Below are 6,174 nucleotides of genomic sequence, written 5' to 3'. Positions count from 1 at the left end.
CATGAGGTGCAGGTGCCCACCTCGGCCAAGCTGTGCCGGCAGCTCAGCCCGTGCTGGGGAGCCGTGCCAGCTCTGGGCCGTGCCGCGGAGGAGAGGCCCTGTGTCCCATCTGCAGCCGAGGGCCTCAGCAGCCTCCTCTCTCCACAGGCGCCTCTCTGCAGCTTCAGGAGCCCAGCTGGAAAGCGGCGTGCGGCCCTCGCGCCCGGACAGCCGGACCAGCCGCCCCGGCACCCCTGCGAGCCGGACCCAACGCCAGCAGCCGCCGCTCCTGCCTGAAAAACCGGCGCGCCCGCTGTCCCCACGGCCCCCGCGCCCCCCGAGCCCATCCCCGGAAGCCCTGCGGCGGTGGAGCCAGCCCGACGCCCTCCAGCCTCAGCCCCAAGCGAAACGGCCACCGCGCCCCCCGAGTCCATCGCCGGAAGCCCTGCAGCAGTGGAGCCGGCCCGGCGCCCTCCAGCCTCAGCCCCAACCAAAACGGCCCTCGTGCCCCCTGACCCCGGCCACGGAAGCCCTGCTGCGGCGGAGCCAGCCCGGCGCCCTCCAGCCTCAGCCCCAACCGAAACGGCCCCCGTGCCCACCGAGCCCGGCCACGGAAGCCCTGCAGCGGCAGAACCAGCCCGGTGCCTTCCAGCCTCGGCCCCAAGCGAAACGGCCCCCGCGCCCCCCGAGCCCGCTGGTCCGGAGCGTCAGCGAGGGCTGAAGGCGGCCCCGCCCGGGTAGGGGTTGGGGGTGTGCTGACAGAACCCCCACCGACAGCTTCGGGGATCGGCCGTCTCGCACCAAATAAAGAGCGAGCTTTATTAAAGAGACCTGTCGCACAAGTGTCTGCGTGGTACCAACAGCAAAGCCCGCGAGGCACCAGCACTGGCTGAGCTCCACGCCCGGGCGCAGCCGCGGATGCCCACGGTGTCGGCAGGCAGGAGCCAGGCACGGGGCTCCTCCGACCAGCGGCAGGGCCCCGAGGGGCTGCGGGAGCCCGTGCCCATGGCCAGCGACACCAACCTGACCCACGCACCGTGCGGGAGGCAGCGACGGGAGCCCCACCTGGCCAGTCGCACGGACTGGTGGGGGTCCACGGGGTGAGGGAACCTTTATTGCAGCGGGATCATCTGGCCGTGGACCTCCTCAAATGGGATACCCAGGGAAAGAGGGAAGCCATCAAGAACGTCTCCAGGGACACAAGCCTGACAAGCAAGTGTACTGGAGGCAAAGCAAAGGTCCTCACTAATGCAGGGGCCCTTGATGGGCCCTAGTTGATGGGACATCACCAACTGGGGGTGCTGCAAAGCATCTCCACGTCTGGGTGCTGAGCCTCCTGCTAGGAAGCTCCCTGAGCGAGGCCTTTGCTGCCCTGGCAGTAACAAAGTGGGGTGAGCACCCCGCTGCTTGCACAGCCTGTTGAAAGGCTGCCTGAAGCACGCGTCAGAGTTCAGCTGTGCTGCTAAGGCTGTGGCCACTGTTCACAGGACCCCAAAGCAGAACAGACGGTTCCAACCAAGGCCGCGCATTAGTCCCGATAAGGCAGGCCGGGGGGTACAACAGGAAGCACGTGGCTTTTGGGACTGAAGGGAGGCTGGGCCTGTTGTTAGTTCTCAGGCCTTGCCTTAGATGGCAGCCGCTATCGCCAACAAGGTGTAAAAGTGTCGAGGGGGAGAGGGTTTTAACGCTGCGCCCCGAGAGGCGGGGATGATGGTGTTTCCCTCCGGCGCTTCAGCGAGGGCTTCCTCCGTGTGCCAGGGAGAGCTCTCCCGGTAAGAAAGCCCCGAGGGGCCGCACGCTGGTGCAGCCGCCCCGCGAGGGGTGTTGCACATGGCCTGGAAAGAGTGCGTGGAGAGCTGCGAGGAGCCAGCCAAGAGGTCCCCAGGCCCCTCCGCTGCTCACAAAAGCGGTGCTGTAGATCGCAGGGGCACGGGAGAGCACACGGGGGAATTACCCCATGCTCGCCTTGCTCTTACGTGCCATCTTGGGCTTCACCCACAGGCAAGGGACCCTCGGCTAGACCGACTTGGGGGTTGATGCCCTCCTCCTGTTGAGAGAACAGCAGGCCTGCAGTCTTGCTTCCCCCCCTGTTGTCACAGACTGGTTGATAGCATGCAGGTGACCTAACTTTCGACACCTGAGCTACTGACTCCTGCTCCAGCCCCCTCATCATCTTTGTGGCCCTGCTCTGGACCCGCTCAAGCAGGTCCACGTCTGTCTTATGCTAGTTACCGCTGCACAGCCCACGGGAGAGAAACCAGGGGAGACCCTCAGCTAAAGCCAATGCAATAGAAAAGACCCAGCCTGTCTCTGCGCAAAAGACGAAAGCAGAAAGGGGAAACTGGGGAGCACCCTCCGTCACCACTGAGCAGGAGAGGTGATGGAAGACTTGGCAAGCAAATCGCTTCTCTTGTAGGTGGCAATGGCACGTCACTACCCCAGCCTGGTCAGGGCTAAAGTAATTCTAGCTAATGGACGGACAGTCCGGCCTTACTTCTAGGTCCCCGTCATAGGTTAGGTATGGATGCGTTCAAGGGTCAGTCGTGGGTGGGGACTCGTGCGGAAAGTGGGAAATAGGGGCACCACGCGCTCTGCCCCACCGTTTACCTCGCATCAACGCATCCCTGACTGTGACCTGTTGCAAACAGGTCATTAGCACGAGGCCCAGCTCCTGCCCCTTTACCCTACAATACAAGTCACCTTCCGATGCCATGCGGGCTGTTCCTGAACTGATAAAAGAGCTGGAAGAACGGGGAAGCGTGGTCAAGTCTCCTTCCCGCTACAATTCTCCTGCATGGCCGGTAGAGAAACCTCATGGCGAGTGGCGACTAGCCGTAGATTACAGAGCCCTCAACACCGCCAATGAACCGCTCACTGCCACCGCTCCCCGTCTGAGGGATGCAGTCCGTCGTCTGAACGAACAAGCCTTGCCGTGAAGGATACGTTTTTAGGCTCCCTGTATCAGGGACAGATAGGGAGAGGTTTGCTTTCGGCTGGCAGGGACTGCCATTTACATGGACTGGCTTAGCACAGGGTTTTAAACATAGTCCTACCATTGCTCATGCTCCACTGGCTACAGAGCTAGAAACATTCACATTACCCCAAGAGGTTACTGCGGTGCAGTAACCATGACAAAAGGTGTGAAACCCAGCGTCGCTGCAGCGAGGCTCTGATCGATCCCTTCCCGCTGTGCAGGCTACAGCATCTCCAGACGTGTATGTATGACCTCCGGGTACCGAGTCTCACACCTAAGGCAGAGTGAAATATAGAATCATGGAATCATAGACTGGGTTGGGCTGGCAGGGACCTTTAAAGGCCACCCAGTCCAGCCCCCCTGCAATGAGCAGGGCCACCTTCACCTCGATCAGGTTGCTCAGAGCCCTGTCCAACCTGGCCTTGAACGTTTCCAGGGATGGGGCATCTCCCACCTCTCTGGGCAACCTGGGCCAGTGTTTCACCACCCTCAGCATAAAACATGTCTTCCTTACGTCTAGTCTGAATCTACCGCCTTTAGGTTAAATCCATTGCCCCGTGTCCTATCGCAACAGGGGCGATAACTAAAAACTCTGTCCCCATCTTTCTTGGAGGCCCCCTTTAAGGATCGAAAGGCCGCAAGAAGGTCTCCCCAGAGCCGTCTCTTCTCCAGGCTGAACAACCCTAACTCGCTCAGCCTTTCTTCCCAGGAGAGGTGTTCCATCCCTCTGATCATTTTTGTGTCCCTCCCCTGGACCTGCTCCAACAGGTCCATTCAGGTCCCCCTTCTGTTCCACACTGCTTAGCATTATCTGGTCCAGTTATGCACATTCCTTGTCCCCATGTCCCTGTACTTGGCAGCTGCACACAGCAATTCAGTTGGCCTCCGTGTATCTGCCAGGAGCGCCTGGCCACGATCACATCAGAAAGCCAGCATTTCCAAGGCCATCCTCTTCTTTTTGTCCACCAGTGCGTGGACTGCAGAGTGTGTTTGTACTCACAGTCAGAGCACAGCCAGGAGAGGCTGCTGCTGCGGGAGCTTATCCAGATTCTTTCAGTCTCCTCTTCCATGCTTTAAATTCCTACATCCTTTACCTCTCCTCCCTTAGTCCCAGACTACTGCGAGATCCCAATCTGTGCGGGACCTGTGCAGCATCACTTTTCAGCCGTTCCTCACAGGGCATTCTTGGCATTTGGAGAGCCAAAATCCCAGAGAAGGGGTAAAGAAGTTACCTGTTTCCTCGTAGCAGGCCCTGGGGTGAAGGCTGGAGCAACAAAGGGCTCAGGGAACCCGCATGAACCTGCCTTTCCTTGGCCGCACTTAAGGAGACTGTCTCGTAGTCACTCACTGGATCTCAGAAGCTCCTTCCCCTATCCCTGCTCGCCCAAGGAAAATTCTCAGCACCTTTGGATTATATGGAAACCCACCTTAGAACTCATCTAGGCCTGGTTTGGGGGCAAAATCCAGCTTTTCTAACCCAAGTTGCTGAGGGTACGTTTTCTCTTTGGGCAGATGCTGCAGTATATGAATGCCTTGTAGCGTCAGTCAAATACCACACACCAGATATAGGTGCCTAGCAGCCCTCCCCCAGTGCGCCGGTGTAGGAGGTGGCAGAGCACGAGAGCAGGCATTGCAGAAGGAGGCATTTGGCCACAAAGGGCGTAACTTGCGTGTTTTTCTACTCAGGATTCTTCTAGTGATATTTTGGTAGTTACCATACCCTACTACAAGTTAGGAGTGAGCTGGCTGGTGGACTTGAGGCAAGAGAGGACCAAGGAAGAAGAGTCCTAATGTTACGGAGATGGACAGCACTGCAGCATCGCAGGGGTTTCTCCTATACGGCATGGTTGGGGGCCCGAGGATTCTGCACTTCGGACGTGACTTTGTGGTAAGGCTCAACAGCGATTATGTGTTTTCTGTGGTTTACTGCAGTAGCTGTTGCATACCTGCTTCTGATACTGAGGTGACCTTCTAATGGGAGAGGAATTTCCTGGAAGAACAGGAAGAACATTTCCTGGAGAAGGCTAGATGCTAGCTGGGGTCCTCCTGTCCCATCCTGCCACTAGCTCATGGCCATTTTGCTGCAGCAGGATTAGGTGCTGGAGTGTCAGCATGACAAGGCAGCATTCCTGATGAACGTGAAGAGCAATCTGCCCACACATAACCCACAGCTGCAAGGCTGTCACACAAAGCTGTGAGTCAGGTTTAGTGCATGAGGAAGTGATAAGGAAAAGGAGTATTTAAGTATTTACATCACCCAGGTCACAAATTAATTAGTAGGCTGCTGCTAAAGTTTGTAGGTTTGATTATTCAGTTAGGGGGGCTATTTTTGTTTTTTCCCCATAATGGGTTCAATCAGATGTGGTGGACAGTTTGGCCATAATTGCAACCGCATTTGTCAAATAACCAAAACTTTTACTAAATAAAAAAGCACCCAGTTCTACAATATCCATTTAGATGGATTGCATGTAGGTAATTTTTCAAATGCCAACACGTGACATTAACTTCAGAAAGATTATTCTAGCTGGATCCAATGATATGTGAAAGTCCTTGTTAATTATACCAATTTAAACACTACTGAGCTGCTTTCTGCACCCCAAGCGTATAATACCAGGAACTGGTGCTAGCTATTTGGAGCTGTGAACTGTAGTAAACTGAAATAATGCCTTGGGAAACTAAGACACCGGCAAATGCCTCTTAGTATTCCCAAGTCTGACCGCTAAGGTGTGCTGGCTAATGTTAAACTGCTTGTTGTGATGCCTTCCCTCTTGACAAAGCTGCTTTCATGGATGTGATTCATAGGCGGTGTTTTACTTTCAAGTGTGCTTACTTTAGGATGATTCTGCCAAAGTACTTGTTTGGATCTGAATTTGATATATAATCATCTCACAGTTGAAGCATGTATAATTTATATGTATTTTAAACTCATCTATTTTTAACTCTAAATATTAGTCATTTACAGTACTGAATAAAAATATTTTGGAAAAGGACAGATTCTTGTTTAACTACTTAAATATATCAAACTGGATAAACTGTTAATCCTGCAAACTGGCATCCCAGTCCGAATCCTAAGGCTGTAATCAAAACCTGCAGTTATGATGATATCCCAGTTGTTTCTGTCTTATTAGATAAAAATGCCTCTACAAAGTGTATTGCAGATAATAAGATTTTCATTGATTATTTTTTAGTATTATTATGTTACACTTATTTATGCAAGTTTT

This window comes from Mycteria americana, chromosome 11 (assembly GCF_035582795.1).
Source record: "Mycteria americana isolate JAX WOST 10 ecotype Jacksonville Zoo and Gardens chromosome 11, USCA_MyAme_1.0, whole genome shotgun sequence".
NCBI lineage: Eukaryota > Metazoa > Chordata > Aves > Ciconiiformes > Ciconiidae > Mycteria > Mycteria americana.
This window is presented reverse-complemented; position numbering follows the sequence as displayed.